Source organism: Rhamphochromis sp. 'chilingali' (assembly GCF_963969265.1).
Source record: "Rhamphochromis sp. 'chilingali' genome assembly, chromosome: 15".
Lineage (NCBI taxonomy): Eukaryota > Metazoa > Chordata > Actinopteri > Cichliformes > Cichlidae > Rhamphochromis > Rhamphochromis sp. 'chilingali'.
In genome coordinates this window covers 31,359,039-31,378,497 of record NC_137942.1, presented here as the reverse complement: position 1 = coordinate 31,378,497, position 19,459 = coordinate 31,359,039, and the positions used below count along the sequence as shown (strand labels likewise).

The following is a 19,459-nucleotide window of genomic DNA, read 5'->3' as shown; positions in this document are numbered from 1 at the left end:
CGTGTACCAGTTCCCACTAATATCCAACAACTTCGCACAGCCATTGAAGAGGAGTGGACCAACATTCCACAATTGACAATCTGATAAACTCCATGCGAAGACTATGTGTTGCACTGCATGAGGCAAATGGTGGTCACACCAGATACTGACCGGTTCTGAGTCCCCAGACCACCAATAAAGCAAAAAACTGCACATTCCAGGGTGGCCTTTTATTGTGGGCAGTCTGAGGTACACCTGTGCACTACTCATGATGTCAGATCAGCATCTTGATGTGGCACACCTGTGAGGTGGGATGGATTATCTCAGCAAAGCAGAAGTGCTCACTATCACACATTTAAACTGATTTGTGAACAATGTTTGGGAGGGATGGTAATATTGTGTATCTGGAGTGACTTTTAGGTCTTTATGTCCATCCCATGTCAAATCGGAGCAGAAACAAAGGTGTTGCGTTTATATTTTTGTTTAGTGTATGATTGGATTTCTTGGGAAATGGATTGCTTTACATCAGTGTTGAGAGCTCTTTTGACAACAGCAGGAGAAGTTAGAAGTCAGGAACATGGACTCCATGTTCAGTCATGTATTCATAAGAACATTCCGTATTCACATTATTAACTAGAATATTGTCTTTCTTGCTTTCGCATTGAGATGTTTTTTGTTTCCATTTATGACAGCTGGGAAGGTGAGAAGCAAGTGGACAAATGATGAAGTGAAGGCTGTTGAGCAGCACACGTTTCATTTCATAACAAGCTGCAAAGTACCAGGTAAAAAGGTATGTGACTCCTGCCTCCAAGCAGAGCCGGCAGCTCTGAAAGGCAGAGACTGGGTTGCTGTAAAGTACTACATCAACAACAACAGGATGATAGCATTAAAAAGAAAAATGAATAGATAGAACTATAAAATGCAGGTTCAGGTGGAATGCTGTATCAGTTAAAATTAACTTTACTTTCATTTAATTTTAAATTTGTCTTTAAGTCTATTGCGTTGGTCGTAAGTTGCTCAGTCCTTTCCTGGGTCTGTTTTTAGTTTAAACAAGCAAGAGAGCCCTAGCCAAAATCTCAACAGATGGGCATGTTACTGGACGCATGGGTCACACTTTGTGATTCCCATGCCTCTAGGACCTTCGGAAAAGCATGTACCCATTTGTCACAGGTTTGTCATTCGTACCGATATATCATGAAAACAGGTATGTGTCTGTGCGTGTTGGTGTCCTGGTTTCTGTGGATTCCGGGACCCTTTGGAGCTACTTAGAGTGGCTGAGCTTCCGTCAATGCTGGATCGTGAGAATCTGCCAGTGTAGTCCGTGAGCTTAGATGTTTTAAAGTGTTTGTTTGCCACTGGTGAAAAGTTTCTAATGGCTGTTTCTGTGGTTTCCAGCAGGATCATTGACATGAGGGGACAAAGCAAGCAACACAGTATTTGGTAACAAAGGGAGCGGAAACAGATCACTATCACTGGCAGAAGACACTGCACGGACACACACACACACACACACACACACACACACACACACACACACACACACACACAGCTGGAGCATGCACAGGATTCAAGGATGAATATTCATACCAGAGAGTCCTGCATTTGGGTCCTACTCTGTGAGAGTTTATATTTTCAGAGAAATACTTTGAAAATGTGCAACCAGGTCAAGGTGTTCACCTGGGATCCGAAAGAGGAAGTGGTTAAACCACTTATTACAAAGTGTAGTAAAGTGGCAGCCATCACCGATGGGGAGATGGTAGTAAAAACAACATGTCTGATGAGTTTCTCCAAAGTGGGGGTCTCCTATATAATTAAGGGGCATGAACTAAGAGATAAAGCTCCCCCTAAAGACATAGACATCACTGCACGGACCCAGTTTTTCAAGGCACCTGCCCGTCTTTTTGCAGAAGAAGACGTTCTTGTAAAAGCTGAGGATCTTTTACATCCCCTGGCTCCTGTGACTAACCTTAAGGAGCTCAACAAATGTGGGGCTTATAACAATAGAACGGGAGGTTAGTATTTGTGCAGCCATCAGAATTGATATTGCTTTAGGTTTTAGAAGCCATTAGTGTTTTTATGCATTTAGAAGTAATATCAATCATTTGTTTTCAAACAGATGCTAAATTGTGTCCAAAGAAAGGTTTGACCTGACTGTTTTGTTCCCCTGTTACGCTCTGGCTGCTACATGTTTTTCTTCTACTCCCTCCTCAGTGTTCGGCAGTGAAGAAGGAAACGAGTTCCTATTATCACACACACACAAAAAAAAAAAAAAAAAAAAAAAAAAAAAAGTCAGTGGGAGTATGGAAGTATTTTTGGTTTGTGTGTCGTTGAGAATGTTTAAAAAAAAAAAAAAAAAAGAATTATAGATTAGAAATGGGAGGGGGGGTTGAACAGCAGTTTAAAGAGTTTTCAAATGTGACGTATTTATATGAAAAGAATTGTAATAAAGAGTTGGAAATGCATACAGTGTTGTGTTTATGAAATGAAACTGAAAAGCATGGTTAATACAACAGTCTTTAAAGAACCGTTAGATGCAGGCTGTGTAGCTATACCAGGGGTCGGCAACCTGCATGCGGCTCTTTAGTGTTTATACTGCGGCTCCATGGTTTGGGAAAACTGTAAAAGTATTTAGCTGAAGTGTATTTTATTTGTGCTATTTCTTTTTTAACTTTTAGTTCTAAATGAGAAGATTATCATGATCTTGAAATATAAAAATAAAATGATATTTTATTTTTCATCGCTCAAAATAATTAAATGATTTTTAAATTATTTTTCAGTCACACTCGCAGAAGCCGGTATATCTGCCGAAACGACGTGCATTTATCGAGACTTTCAGTATGGAGAAATGTAAAAAAAAGAAAATTATCTGAAGAAGATTTAATGATGCCTGGGTAGATTTATTTGCATTTACTTCTGACGAGAGCGGCCTACCATGCCTAATTTGTGGATTGTCGAAACAAAAACCGCTCACACCTCACAGACGACAGCTTGCAGTCCTACGTAAAGACGAAAGTGACTTCGTACAGCCCCTGTCCGCCGACGCTGTGCGCAGAGGTTTAGGAGCAGGAGTCCCATTGTAAACTACGGCAGACCCAATGATGTTTGCATGAACATCCTTTTCAGCTTCTCTTTATTGACCACTTTTCACACATGCAGCTGGCTTTAGCTTTCCAGCACACAGCCCGACACATAACACAACAGCAGACTTTAAGGCGGCGAGGAGTGATTGCGGATGACGCTCAGGTGCGACCACCTCTCCTGCAGCAGCACTGCAGGCCACGCCCCGCCATACACATTAACCAGGTAAAATAAATATTTATGCAGATATTTTGAGAATATTATTCATTTTTTAGGAGCATAGTGCTTTTCTCCAATTATTTTTAAAATTCAGGTCAAGGCTCTACACACTCCGAAAGCCCAAAGGCGATATAAGGATCAGTTTTTGTTTGCTACATGGATAATTTAAGTTCAGCTTCTCAATTCATTTAAAAGAGACCTTCAACTGGATGTTTTTATTTTTTGTTATAATTTTTTAAAGTGTTAAAAATGTGTTCATTAGATAAATAAAATTTAATTTACTTTGTAGCCTTTCATGGATTTCATAAGCAACACACTAGTTTTTTTTATACAAAGCATAAAAGGTAAAAACAACCAGTGTGCATTGTTAGTCTTCATTTTAGATGTCAAAAAGTATTTGCGGCTCCCAGTGTTTTCTTTTCCGTGCAAACCGGGTACAAATGGCTCTTTGGGTCTTAAAGGTTGCTGACCCTTGAGCTAGACAAATGTTACACAAGGACTACTTGGATGGGGAACAAGGGCAACAGTTGCCCATCTGGTCAACATGAAACATTTGTGAGTGGGTGAGGGTTATGTTTTTGTGGCAGGATGAGAAGATGAAAAATGTTTGCAAAACAAGAATATCAGAAATAGAAATCAAGATCAAAAGGTTAATGTTTTATATTATTAAAGAGGCAGGTCTATCAAAATTATGCATGGAAAACATGCATTCAGTGATGTGTAGAAGTAGAAAAATTCCTACTGAATGTTATCTGTAATGTGAAAATATTTAAAAACAAATGCAATAATTATGCTTTGGATATAATTGAATTGTGTTTTCAGTCCAGAAAGCTTTGACCTGACTTGCATTCCCCTAAAGAGGTCCAGGGGATGAGGGAAAACAACAAAAAGGTATCCAGGATGGAAGAGGAGACAGGGAAGCAAAATGGTTAAATTTGAGTGTCCTAAAATAAGCAAAAACAGACAGACAAGCCACTATCACCTTTTTAAAGAAAGAAGGGGAAGGGAAAAACCCTAAACAGACTCCTCTCCACAGAGCAGGAGCACTCAACCACCACACACACAGGTCAAGCCTCTCTAGCACGAGAGCTCGCCTTTCTCTGGCCTTAAGTACTCTTTATTGCTGATGGGAGTCAGCTGAATAAAACAAGGTGGCACCTAAGGCAGGAGAGATGGCAGGACACACCTACACGAGGGCAATTTCAGGAGGGGGCTCTGCGAGGGCTGTAACACCATCTCCCATAAATACAAACCAGTAGTTTGTCACAGAAGGTCCTTCACATTGCAGTAATCAAACCAATTAATTATACCTGCAATCGTTTCACCACCAAATTGTAAATATGAAGTGGCAACCCCTAATCCTACCCCTACTCAAGTAAATTTAAGAAAATGTAAGTGTTTTACAAAAAAAAAAAAAAAAAAAAAAAGGTACTTTTATTGCACCATGTTCACTCATGAGCTGCTGTAACATAAATTAAATGGCTGAATTGCCACCTCAGCATGCAGTCAAGAGTGTTGCTAATGACCTGCTAATTGTATTCAGGTGCAACTAGATTGTGTTTTCTGCAACATAAGAATAAAACAGTAAAAAAATGAAAATTCAAAATATAATTTTTGTTAATGAAGGACTGAAATTGTCAAGGTGTGTGCTGTGGCAGACAGAAGGAAGAACCCAAATGCAGGATTCGGAACACGGAAAAGTAATCTTAAAACTTCGGACATGGCTTCTACATTCTACACCAGCGGTCCCCAACCTTTTTTGCGCCACGGACCGGTTTATGCCCGCCAATATTTTCACGGACCGGCCTTTAAGGTGTTGCAGATAAATACAACAAAATAAAAGTAGTACCGGTACCGAAAAAAATAACATTTATTCATAACAAAAGACCCAGGAAGACCGAGTTAACGATACAAAGAGTAACAAAATAACGCTGAAAACCAATAAAAACCATACGTTTCAGACCTGAGCCTCTACTCTCGCGGCCCGGTACCAAACGACTCACAGACCGGTACCGGTCAGAGACCCGGGGGTTGGGGACCGCTGTTCTACACAGATGCTCTCATAACCCAAATCCAGTCGGTTTTGTAAATTATTTAAAAAAATAAAATTATGAATGCTGTATGTATTTTGTTCATTCCTAAGTTGTGAGTCTACACCAACTAAAATACTTTATTTAGTTATTAACATTCGAAATGATGAAGGCACTTAAAAAGTAACACAAAATTAGCTGCCTTTCCAGAAACTTAAGGTTTTGTGAGGGCACAAACACGTTTAGTCTTTCCCTCCTAGGCTTTAAGACTTGTGATTGGGCAACATTTTGTTTTTAGTGTTTACATGTGGAGATATTTTTTTTCAAAACTGCATGCGTGGACAGGATTTAACCCCCCCCCCCCCAGAAAAGCTCAGTTTTCAAAAATACCCATGCACGTGTGGACGTAGCCTAAAATAAACAGGCAGGATTAACGGAAGTATTGGGAACAGGTGGAAACACAGCTGGGACTAATCAAACCTAAAGACACAAGGGGCAGCAAAAGTAGATAGGCATCTGACATAGGCTCTGACTTAGTAAATGTAATTAGTATATCAGAAAGTATGGGTTCTACCTCTTTGCTTTCTGATGTTTTTTGTTTATTTGCAGCTGCCCAGAGAAACTTTACATTTCCATCGACATCAGTTGTGAGCCACGCGCATCGAGATAAAACAATTTTGATTAAATAATGAATTGTAGAATAAATACTCCATTTGTAAATTCATTTTTGAATTCCACATTAAAAAAGTGATTTTTAAAAAATGCTTTTTAAAAACCTCATTTCAAAAACCATTTTCAAATTTAAAAAACTGATTTTCAAAATGTTTTTCTAAATATCTCATCTCATTACAAAAACCATTTTTTAATTCCAATTTAAAAAAAAAAACTATTTTTGAAAATGCTTTTTAAAAACCTCTTTTCAAAAAAGTTTTCAAATTTCAATTTAAAAGACTGATTTTCAAAAGCCCCATGTCCAAACCCATTTTTGAATTCCAAATTAAACCTATCCGGTTGTTCAGTGATGACGCGACGAATCCTGCTTCCGGGTCTAAAGTAGTCTGCGTTTAATATGGCTTTTGTGTTGTTAACATGTTTAATGTTTTGTATTTTCTTCTATTTGATCTCAAAAATCTCCTAAAACAGTCAGTGATCACTGTTGACCTCCCTCGGCTTTTATTACCGCTAATCATTTATTTAAGCTCAGTTTTTAAAACCTTAGGATGTAACTACAGCCCAGCCCATGCAGCAGTATATGAATGACGAACCTCGTATTGTGGATGGATTATCTCAGTTGTTCTCCTGGCTGAAGTTTGGTCCTTTTACAGCATCCTGCCATGCGATTACATTTGTTCCTGACCACCGAGAACACTCACGTTAACTTTTATCGAGTGGAAAAAAAGTTAGCTTGTTTATATTATGCTAAAATAGCTGTGTCGCTAGCGGTCACGTAGCACATCATTATATAGCAGCTAGCCCAACTTCAGTAACCCTACAAACGTCACTGCTGTTTAGTTTTCTGTCTTCATTTATGCTGGAAGTGATAGCAGAGCTGTACACTTTAATTTGTTTCCAAAACCCCGCAGTCAGGACATGCTATATTGTATTTAGATAGAAGCTAGTGAGCTAACTCCCTGCTAACTTCTAACTCCGTTAAATGTCATAAATTCCGTTTTCATGGATGCCTGGATGTTAAACTCAATTGTTTTACCTGGTAGAGCAGAACGCTGATCATTTTATTAAAGATGAAAGACTTTAGACAGTTTTTCAACTCTCAGTAATGCCATAGTGATCCCATACGGTAAAAAAAATATATTTTAAAATACATTTTGAAATATATTTCAAAATATACAAAAAATGGCCAAAAAATATATGTGCTAAAATACATTTTAAATTTTAAAATGTATTTTAGCACATATATTTTTTGGCCATTTTTTGTATATTTTGAAATGTATTTCAAAATGTATTTTAAAATACATTTTGAAATATGTTTATGTATTTTGAAATGTTTTTTAGCACATATATTTTTTGGCCATTTTTTGTATATTTTGAAATGTATTTCAAAATGTATTTTAAAATACATTTTGAAATATGTTTATGTATTTTGAAATGTTTTTTAGCACATATATTTTTTGGCCATTTTTTGTATATTTTGAAATGTATTTTGAAATATATTTTATTAATATAATTTAAATTTATTTAAAATCATTCAAAAAAATATAAATTTAACCCTTCATATATTTCTAAGAAAACACATTCACATGTAACATCTGAAAGAAATCTTTATTTGATGTTTAAAACATACATATAGCATATCAATCAAGCAAGGAATATTCATTTTATAAGTTTATTCTCATTACATACTCAAACATTCTAAAAGAAACACACACACATATATGTATATGTGTGTGTGTGTGTGTGTGTGTGTATATATATATATATATATACACACACACACACACACACACACACACACACACACACACACACACACACACACACACATATGTGTGTGTGTATGTGTATATGTGTGTGTGATTGTATGAACATAAGTCAGCATACTTAAAATGTAATTTCTTTTCCTTTTCCAGCAGTCTCAGTTCCCCCAGCTTTCACGGCAATCCTCAAAGCCCTTCTGGACACGCTGGGAAACCCCTTCCTTACCGCCACTGTAACAAACAAAAGTCACAGTTCTATTACTTTTATCAGAGTTAAAATAAAAATGTGATTTATGTTAGCTGGCTTCATTTAGCAAACAGATATTTCTGTTTATATAGATACAGATATTAATACAGATATATTTTACGCATAATTTTACCTCTTTTTTTTCCTAGATGGGAAGTCTATCCAGTTCACATTACAGTAATGCTAACACCCCTTTTGGTCGTCTCTCCTTACCTTCCAGCATTCATAAATCTGTTGACCTTCTTTGTCTGAGACCAACCACTACAATGCATCATCACCTATTTGTATTGGTAACTTACTTTACAACCTATTTTAATGGTTGCAAAGTAAGTTACTTGTGCTGTATGCAATTTTAGATACACAGAAAGTCTTCACTTACTATATATGGCTGTCATAGTGTCCTTATCAAGGGCAGTTCTTCACTCTGCGCCGATGTCCGTTTTGCTCTGTCCTCCTATAAAAAGCATGAACATTTGAGTGTTTGACTAGTTTTAGATTTCCAAAAATTTGATATTTGTACAACTAAACATTTGAACTACAATATATGCTATTGAGCGATACTTTTATGGGTAATTTTTGGTAAAGAAACTGGTGACAGAGTTGTAGGCTTTTTAAAGTACTATTAGCTAACCATTTGAACTGACTTTCAAAGCTGATTACCTTTTAAATTGCTGTGGATCAAAACCTCCAGTGGGAAGGCGGCCATTAGAAGAACACGCACCATTGAACCTGAAAATAACAAAAACAAACAAAAAACAGAACAATATATAAGAGTCCGGTAGGGTAATAAATCTCTTCTGAAGCAATATAGTTCATTTTGGGTGAAAAACAAAACATTCCTCTAAAATATATATACTGACATCAGCAATCAACATCATGATTGTAATTATTTCCTTTTTAGTACATCTACTGCTGTTTGCATGTGTCAAGCACTACGACTGTATCTATGCATATAAATTCACCATATATATCCAGCAAAAATGTTTTGTTATAGTCAAAAGGAAAACAAACAAAGGCATTCAATCAGAGGTGAGAAATTAATTGGGAATATGAATTATAGGTGAACTATTCTTTACCTACTAGCAATCAAGCTTCTTTAACCAAGAAGCTTGAAATATTTGAATGTAAAATAAAATAAATAAATAAATAATAATAAAAATAACATGATGTAATTAAAATGCACAACTTACATTAAGGAAATCTGCATTTGTATCCACAGGCTAAAAGTAAAACAGTAAATGTGTTAGTGATAGTACAGGTATTTGTAAAAAAAAAAAAAAAAGAGGCAGTAACTGTGACGCTTCTAGTGGGATGCTAAATGCAGAGATTTATATTTACAGTATAATACTGCATGTACGGGTAACTGTGTTGTGAACTGTAACTGAATATTAGAGAATCTCAGAGAAATTAAATGTATTTATTTTTTGAATTTATCAATCATAAAACCGTCTGTTTTGAAGGCCTGTTACGATAGCGACTTTTTGTTGGTCGGTATATTGCCCCATAAACAATTGCGACAAGTTATGTCATTGTCATTTTAAGACCATTTTATGTCTTTGAATGTATAATCATAATATAACACCATAATAATGCAAGATCTACACACTTTCAATTGACAAACCAACATCTAATTCTTAAAGTATTTAGATCATTGAAATTAGGAATCAAAATATTAGATACCTTAAAAACTTGAATAAATAGTAAATTTTCTAACAAATAGAAAACAATGTTATTTAATGTTATTGTTTTGTTATCATTATATTTTATTTTTGTAAATATAATGGCGGATAAATTACATCATCAACAATTATTGAGGTCATGTACATGTATTGTGTGTTAAGTCGATATATCGATTATTGTGATAGGCCTACTGTTTTGGTATCATAACGAGCTTGTCAAACATGCATGACCACTAAACAATGTCTAAGCAGTAGTATTGGTCTGAATGACAACAAACATAACTAGTGTTTTGGAAAATCTGTTAGAAAACAGTTATTTCAATAATTATGATTAGCATGTGACACAGACACCGCATAAAAAACTACAACAACAAATACTTACTTTAGGAGGATGGGGGAGGGCAGCATGAGGTTGAGACTTTGACATCTGTAAAAAACAAATTCATGTATTACAAACAAGTCACTTAAAAATACATTAATGTGGCAGACTGTTCCCTGTTCAGATGCAGTGTATAAGTACAATCAGGGCTGTCACAACAATGGGGTGGGGCCAAGTGGCTGCAACCCTAGGTACAATGTGCAGGTATATATAATTACATATAATATATGTGAATAAAGCAAGAATCTGTTTAGGTTAGTCACTGTGCTGACTGATGCTTGCTAGGTTTATATGATTGCAAACTGCACAAAAACAACAACAGCAACAACATTAATGACAATGACAAACAAAATTACTTACATTTATGTAAATCTCACATTAGGAAGATCTGCATTCGATTTCATGGGCTGAAATAAATAGGCAGAAACATTACTGCTAAAAAAATAAAAAACAAAAACTCTAAAAAGCCTAAAAATGACTTAAAAAGCAAGGAAATGTGGAACATTGTAATTAGCGAACATTAATAAAGCATAACTGTTCTTTGTTTCTAACCTTGGTAAGTACTCTGTAGCCAGAAGGAGAGGTAGGATTTCTGTGAAAGCCAAATTAAATGTGAATAGGCTTTGATAGTTATTGAGAAGGCAGAATAATAAGAAAAGGCAAAAGTACGTCACAATATAATTAATTAAGTTACATATTTTGATACCAAATTATGGAAGCGTGGAGCTGCCACCCAGGCAAAAGAAAAATAGAGCTGTATCACGTTATGACGTGAAATGTTTATTGTTCTAACATTATGCTTTTCATGTTTGTATAATATAATATCACGTTATTATAATATACATAATTGTCACGTTCGCACAATATTGTACGGACGTGATAATTATGTACATTTTTCGTACAATGTTGTTCAAACATGATAGTATATTGTTAGAACGATAAACTTTTCACGTTATAACGTGATATACTTATATTTCTCTTTTGCCTGGGTGGCAGCTCTACGCTTCCGTTCCAAATACACGAGAATAAAGTAATATTATATGGGAAAAGGCACCTGCTAGCTTGATGATGGAGGCTTCTTAGACTGGCCACCCGCCTTGGCTTCTTGTCGCCACTCCACGAAATAAAGGTCCGTTTCCTCCATGCCGGCTAATTATTCGTCCTCATTAAAATCTCGTATATGTTCAGTTGGCAGAATTGAGAATTTTACATCTTCCAACCACTTAATTAACGCGAACATAATCGGCTTGTTTCTTCCCGTCTCCTGTATCCGGCCGTTCCTCTCGCTGTCAGATTTCGCGCCTCAGAGACGTCGTTATTTTTCAAAAAAAAAAAAAAAGAAGAAAGAAAGAAACAGTAACAACTACTAAAGAGAGTTTTTGCACGTTCATTGCACATTTGTGGGAATGTTTAAATGTTTAATTTTTATTAATTACTTTTCATTATATCTTTATTTTTTAAACCACCGTGGCAATGCGCATGCGCATACACTCCTGCACGCAAAGGGCTTTGGAGTTGACGTAATGTCGCAATGCATTGTGGGAGCGCAGCACCATCTTGGCAGGTCACGAATCAAAACAAGATTGCTACGAACCATTCTGAAACGTAGCTCAAAAGAAAATGACGGTATAGAGACAGATTCTGTCCAGATGCAAAGAGACGGTACTTGATTGTTGAAATGTGGACCCGTATGAAATATAGCCGTGGAGTAGAAACCCTGAAGACCAAACCGCTATTGACTTAGCATGATCTACTCTCATACCTTGTCTGTGGAGTCAGAGCATACACGGCGCACCAATTTCGCAATTATAAATCTCTGGAGGCGCACATCCAATTCACCAAGGACTGGGTACAAGATTTGGCTATTTTTAAGCCTCCACGTTGTGAGTACGCCGTCATTCAAGCAAAGGTAAGTCAGCTTGAGTACTGCGAGTAAAATGCGTTTGATTCCCCCCAGCATTCAAATTAGTGCTAGCAAAAATTCATTCGTGAGGGGGAAATTACAGTGAGAACATGTAGAGGCTCTGTTAGAGGGATAACATAGTGAGTTCAGTGCATTGATGTGACATTGTCCTGAAGGATTTAGTTATTCTTTATGGTTAAAGAAATTGCCCTAATTAATTCATATTTATTATAAATAATCCTAATTACACATCTTGCTTCCTTGTTTGTGTCCTGTGTCACTAAAAATACATTCTGTTTTAGTTTTATACATTGATTAATGACCTGCAGAATCTGCTTGTCATATTAGGTGTCCATAGTTGTCACTTAAAGTCGAACTTTATGTTTTCTCCCTCTTGAAAGTAATTACATCCTTGCATTACATACTTTAGGTTCATTTTTTGCTGATAGGTTTCTAAAAAGAAACATGCAGATTTAGAATATAACATGCAGCGTTCTATAGATGGATACATAAAAACACTTTATTTGTTACATTTATGATAAATGGATTTGAAAGTAAATAAAACACATTTGTGTCGGACTTGGCTTATTAAAGTTCTTGTCTTTAAATGAACTTTGTCTGTGTGTGTTTTAGGTCCTGCACTCTTAAAGACTGAATTGCAGCATTGCAGCCACAGGTCATTGTGAGCATCACAGGGAAGGTTGAAGCCGCCCACTGCAGCTGTATGGCTAGAGTCGTGGAGACTTGCAGCCATGTCACTGCTCTTCTGTTTAATGTAGAAGCAACAGTGAGGATCTGTGGCACAAGGACTGTTACAGATGAACCTGCATACTGGGTTTTGCTGGGTAATATGACCAAGATACAGCCAGAGGTTGGCCATAAGATAGACTTCTCCTCTTCAGCTGCCCAAAAAAAAGGTTCTTGATCAAAACATAAACAGACCATTCGTTGTGACAGGTAAAAGAAGCCATCCTCAAAAAAGAAAAGTTCCACCTGCTACTGTGGAGGAGTTGGATCAACTGATGGGACAATATTTTTCCAAGCATAGTTCTGTTCTGAATAACCCATAATGTTTTAATTTAGGGGGCCATGTAAATACTTTGCATTTACTGAATATGTACTTACTAAATACCACTGTTCAAAAGTTGAATAAAGAAACAAAGAAATGTTTGCCTATTTTTAATTAAAAGCACTTTGTCGAACATCACATCAGTTACAATGTAGAAAAAATGTTATGTATAGTTTACAAATGACAAAATGTTCACATAAAATCATGACAGCATTTGTATAATATCACCCACTACTAGCATTCTGTAATTTACTGTCTCTTTTGAAAACTTATCACTACATAAACAGCACAAGACTTAAAAGTATTTAACAAGAGCATTTTTCCCTGGTTTTACTACCACACTGGGGCACATGTTCACCAAAACGCAGCAAACCTTTGCCATCTTATCCAGGAAGGTCACCTTTTTACCCTCACATGGAAGAAGTAATCTGATTGGCATGGTGGTATGTAGCATGTAGTTTGAAACAGGGATTTCGTAGTGCCCCATGTGTAGTGTTGGAACCCAGTCAGGATTTGTTTCATTCATTTCATAGGCTGGTTTGTTGCAATAATGCCAAATAATTAGCAACTCTATAAATAGAAGGTAGTTCTGCATGTTTGTTCTAAGTTTGTGCTATTGAAAATAAAATTAACAGGCTATAAATAATAATATGAACTTATTTAGAACTTACCTGAATGAAAATACTGGAGCACACCAACAGATATCTGTGGCTGGTAGAGAACTGAATATCAGCTCGTCTCGCAGCTGCTATCCAGGCTAGACGCCTTCTTTTGGTAACATCCAACACATAAGCTCCCTCATGATGTTTCCAGGTGAGGAAACAATGAAAAGAGAGCCTGTTTTCAAGCTTATTCCTTTGTCGGTAGTGCAATCTAACATTACAACCGACCACACAGCAAGCATTTGTTTGGCCTGCTAATATGGCGCCTTGACCAAAAATCCTGGCTACGCCCCATCCCGTAAGATCACGCTCCAGAGCCCTATTAACGTACAGATCTAGAAAGAAGACGCTGCATTTTTAACTCTGAGGGAGATGGAGAATGAGCCTATTTCCAAAACAGTGGAGTGTGTTCCTTTAAGTACTAAATTGTATATATTGTCAAAAACTAAAGTGTACATAGCAGTTGTTGTATCTTGTTTACTGTATCACTGACAGATAATTTCAAAGTCAATGAACGCTACATTATAGTGAGATATTGTGTAATGTGAAATACTGTAAGCAAATGAATAAACAACCTAATTCGTGATAGACCTTTGACTCTGTTTTGTTTGAATCCAACTGTTTTTTGCAGATGTGCATAAAACATGTTACTTTTAGTATTGTTATCATTATCATCATTATTGCACTAAATATATTTTAAATAAAGGATATACATTCTACTGTAAGGTTGGAAATGTATTTTCTTCACCCTAAAATATGTTTTGAAATGTATTTTGGTTTGAAAGAAATATATTTTCAATTTCAAAAATATATTTTTTTGGAGCATCACAAATACAAAATATATTTACCATATATTTGAAATATATTTTGGCCAGGAAAAATGTATTTTTTTACCGTATGGGATCGTTTGATATATGGACCTGCAGCGGAGTTTAGACCCAGACACGGCTAGTGATGTCAGACTGAACAACCGGATAATTGCTGGTCGGAGCAGGCACGCTCCACTTTGCGTAACCATTCCCCCCCGCCTGTCCCGTTTGCCATCAGAATTATTGTCTAAAGGCAAAGAAAGATGCCCAACGGATTTACTTTACCAAATGGACCATCCCGGCCTTGCCGTATTGGTCTATTTGATTCACCTTTGCATTTATTGTTTATTTTATTTTCACAAACAGTAGGCTATCCCACATCAGGGCTCGCAAAATTGCTAGCCCGACGTCCCGGGGCTAGCGATTTTTCCAGTTGGGCTACCAAAATCTAACTCAGCCCTGCCTGTCGGGCTATCACAGGAAGGAAAATATATGTCTATGCTTTTGCATTCTTTCGCCAATGTAGCTGAGTAATTATGTCATTGGCATCGATGAGCCACTGTCAATATGTGACATATTGAAATCGCTTTTGAATTTGCGCCTGTTTTTTGCTTTCACTTTCATTTTGCGATCGCGCGAATGGTGTGTAGAGAGCAGCAGCACTGATTGGTGAGTGACGATTAATTGCGCACCATTTCCTCTGACTTCGTCTTATCACTCATTAGCTTACTGTTCAAACGCGACAAGTGAAATCTCTCGCAGCAAGCTTAAACATGTGAGAGGTTGAGTGCGCAAAGAATCGCTGACCGTTATGTAAGTATGTGTGTAAAAGCAGCAGGATTTACGCTGGTATTTTAGTTCTGCTGAGCCAAATAAGACAGGTCAGGGTGAAGAAGGGGCAGCCAAAGAAAAGCTTACCACAAAACGGAAAAGTTATGACAAATCAGACTATGAGGCAAAAAGAAAGCGCAGCTTTTTTGGTTTCATGGACAAAAGAATTTCTGTGGCTGGAATATGACAAGCTAAATAACATGATGTTCTGCCAGGTGTGTTGTGAGTTTCATTTGATTTCTGAGTCGACAAGCGCCTTTGTTACTGGGACTAGTAGTTTTAAGAAAGACCGCATCAGAACCCATGAGAAATGCAAGAAATGCATTATTGCCCAGTCTGCAGTATCTTTCCAGGAACAAACACCAATTACAAAAAACATACTAAAAATAAACCAAGCACAACAAGAACTCCTGAAAAAGCTGTTTAGAACAGCGTGCTATATTGCAAAAAGTGAACTACCATTGGCAAAATTTAGCAGTCTTTGCAAACTTCAAAAGCAAATGGCCTAGATCTTGGTTCCACTTGTCTCTTACCCGTGACTTCAGTGGAAATTTCAGATTCAGGATCTGACACAGACTGATTCATGTTCTACACAGTTCTTACAAGTTCATAGAAATTTCTGTTCAATTTGAACCAAGTATTTGAGTTGATGATTGTAATTTTTATACAGTTGTTGTGATTTTTATTTTAACAATTTTTTTGATTAATTTTTGTTTCCATTACAATATTATACTTTAATGTATAATATTGTAATGGAAACAAAACATTAAAAAATTGCTTTCTTTTTTATTCGGGCTCCTTAAATTTATTTTGGGCTACCAAAAACTGAAGAATGCCTGCCCGAAGGGCTACCAGAGATTTTGAAATTTTGCGAGCCTTGCACATTCTTGATTTACAACACTTGTTGTAATGACTCCTGACATTTTGGAGATGTTTGCTCTTTATACAGTAAAGCTACAGTGGGATACAAATAATATCAGGCTGATCCTGCCATGATTTGTTCCCCCTGTCTAAATCATGGACAAACAGTATCCCACAGTTGTTTATGTTTTTAAACCCATTTTGCACAGAGGCATTTTTTGATTTGATTGCAATGTTGAATATTGATACACAGGGGGGGGGGGAAGCAACTACACGTAAAATAATCACACCGTTATGCCGCTGCCTTTCTAAATGGAGGGACACTGCGTGTATATATGTAAGCTGTAAAACCTGAAGATAGTCAGATTAACAGAAACGGTATTTTGTCTCTATGGCTACGTTCACACTGTAGGTCTTAATGCTCAGTTCTGGGTTTTTGTTTTTTTTTTTTTTTTCGCCTGTCCCATTTGGTTCTTTAGCCATCAGAATTGTTGTCTGAAGACCAACAAGGATACCCAATGGATTTGGCTGCTGAAGGGATATGCAGATACAGGAACCCTAACTGAAGAACAACAATACTTCAACCAGAGACACAGCAGAGCCAGGATGACAGTGGAGTGTGCATTTGGCCGACTTAAGGGTCGGTGGAGGTGCCTTGGGAAACGTCTTGATGTGGACATCCACACTGTTCCCACAATAATAGCTGCATGCTGCACACTCCACAATGTGTGTGAAAAACATGGTGAAGCCTACAATGAAACTGATAAAGCTGATCTGCGTGATTCTAGAGGTACCGAAGGAGGCATCTTACCAGATGTTCAGCCAATAAGAATCAGAGAGGTGCTGACCCAATTTTTTCATAGTCAACGTTAAGGCACAAAAGCCATGGTTTCATCTCATTGTCAATAAATTTGAGCTTGATGTTTAAGTGATGCATTCACAAAATATAAAGTAAAGCATTCAAAGTTTGTTTTTTTAGTTTTTTTATGGAAAATATTTATTTTGACGTGTGTAACATGTACACTTCTTCCTCTGAGTACTGAAATTGCAATGTTGTTTGTCTCAAAACATAAGTTTGCATATGAAAAGCACAAATTAAATCTGAAAGACCCACTGTCCTTCAGCAGTACTGAAAATCTCTAACAACAAATATAAAGCATTTTTGGATGCAACGATAAATAACCAACATTTTGCATTGAAAGTAAAGCCCCTCCAAAACAATATTAACATAACATTAACTGAAATATTTTTGGAGTATCCATTTAAAATACATTAAGTGAACCATGTGCAAAACTTGCTTTTCATAACATTTAAACTAATGCCTTAAAGTAGTTTAATCCTGTTCATCTGGAGGAGGGTAGGATGACATAAAGGCCTGGTTAAAGGATGCATGCTGAGCCTGGTCTCGAGGGTTTAGTCGTTCTGGTCTAAAGGGCTGACCCGGATTGTGAGATGGTGGAAGGGCATTACCAAAAGGAAGAGGTTGAGCTAAATCTTGTTGGAAAGACAGAGACTGATTGGACATCTCAAATGGTGGAGACTGAGATGAAGCCATGGGGTATGGAGGGGAATGGATGAGTGAAGACTGTGTTGGGCAGTAAAGATGCGGAGCCTGTACTGCCTGCTGGTAGAAAGGTGGTTGTTGGCGTGTGATGAGCTGGGTCAACATGGAGAGCACTTTAAGATCGTGCTCATGCTGAGCTGCTTGCATCTTCAACAGAAGCTCCGACTCATTATTCTTCAAGGCGCTTGTAATCTTGTCTGCAAATATTTCCAAAGTTGACTCCATCTTTGACTTTCTCTTCTTGCTCTTGGCAGATGTATCTGTAAAGAGAATAGTTGTTTGTGTTACTTCAACCAAAGGATTTTTTTGTTTTTGTTTGAAGGACAGAGGGAATTTCCATATGCAGTTCTGGTACACACCTTGGAGAAATTAGAACATCACCATAACAGTACAGGTCAGAAATTAAGACTGTGGGGTATTTGATCATTTGAGTCAACTCATGGTTTTTATTTAAAAAAAAATGTAAAATCTACAGTATGTCTTACATTACAATCTCACCCTTCCCTCTCATTGACAAAATGAGTAGTATTAATTAAAAGATATCTGTGCTTTATCCATGCTTGGGCATCTAGAGTAAAATTTAACTCATCATTTTGCCTTGTGAGGTCTCAACATGACACTTTACTTAGAAAAAACGTTTTTATTCTAATGTGATGATGAAAAGTTTGCAACAACAATGTTCTATTTAATATATGGGTTACTTACTTCTGGTTTGTGCATTCTTCTTTATGGAATTATCTGCACTCACTGCAGATGAAGAACTTTCCTCTGATGCAGAATCAAATGTCAGTGACACAGGAGTATCCTCACCCAGTGTACAGGCGCCTTTTGAAAATACAATCACACAACCTATTAAAAAGTTATGTAATTTTTGTTCAGTAATTTATTCAGTTCTGTTATGTGTTTAGACATGTGTTATACAGTACGTTTAATGTAATGTTACTTATACTCAGTTTTATTCTCCACACATGACTACAACAAGCCTACCTTTTACACTGTTGAGGCTGGGAGCTGGACTGGCGCTAGCCCCTGGACTTTCAGGCTACTCTTCAGCTGTTTCAATTAGTGATGGGTCGTTCGCGAACGAAATGGCTCTTAGAGCCGGCTCTTTGAAGTGAATGACGGGAGCCGGCTCCTTATTGGGAGCCGTGGGGGTTTGTTTTCTTTCTCTTGCCCTCTCGCTAACCTTTTTCGCTTCACGCCACACGTGAGCCTCGTGTTTGCGCTTAGCAGAGGGGGGAGGGGAGCAAACACAGCTATGCGTTTGAGCCCCTCCCGCCTCTGCTCAGCGCTGGGCAGAGGGGCGGTAGTTACACTCGCAGCAGCAGTAGCACACGAACAGAGCAGGAGGGAGAGATAGAAAGAGAGCAACAACAAGAGACAACGTCGTCAATTTAGAAAGGTACAGTAAAGAAAATGAGTGAAGCAACCAAGAAAACAAGCAAAATCTGTAACCACTTCAATTTTATTGACAGTACAAAGGCAGAGTGTAGAGTCTACAAGCGAAGAATTTCATATAGAGCTGGCTCCACAAACAATATGGATAGGCACCTGAGAACTGTCCACCCATCAGTGCAATGGGGAAAAAAACCCATAGTCAGTTGAGGGTGATATAAATGAAGGTGCTAGTGTGTCTACTGCAGGGGTCACCAACCTTTTTGAAAGTGAGAGCTACTTCTTGGGTACCGATTAATGTGAAGGGCTACCAGTTTGA

At 37.3% G+C, this 19,459-nt stretch overlaps 3 long non-coding RNA genes across 3 annotated transcripts; 1 reads left to right on the top strand and 2 right to left on the bottom strand.

Moving 5' to 3' along the window:
- Positions 1–7,818: 7,818 nt before the first annotated feature.
- Positions 7,819–11,336, bottom strand: LOC308411964. The gene is made up of 8 exons (XR_013974504.1): positions 11,101–11,336; positions 10,599–10,638; positions 10,407–10,453; positions 10,050–10,094; positions 9,179–9,208; positions 8,649–8,717; positions 8,368–8,442; positions 7,819–7,972 (listed from the first exon to the last, which is right to left on the bottom strand). It is a non-coding gene; the product is annotated as an uncharacterized lncRNA (long non-coding RNA).
- Positions 11,337–11,476: 140 nt separating this feature from the next.
- Positions 11,477–13,115, top strand: LOC308411965. Its single transcript, XR_013974505.1, has 2 exons — positions 11,477–11,955; positions 12,583–13,115. It is a non-coding gene; the product is annotated as an uncharacterized lncRNA (long non-coding RNA).
- A 4,100-nt stretch (positions 13,116–17,215) lies between these two features.
- On the bottom strand, positions 17,216–18,821 carry LOC308411968. The gene is made up of 3 exons (XR_013974508.1): positions 18,733–18,821; positions 18,451–18,570; positions 17,216–18,005 (listed from the first exon to the last, which is right to left on the bottom strand). It is a non-coding gene; the product is annotated as an uncharacterized lncRNA (long non-coding RNA).
- Between the last annotated feature and the right edge of the window lie 638 nt (positions 18,822–19,459).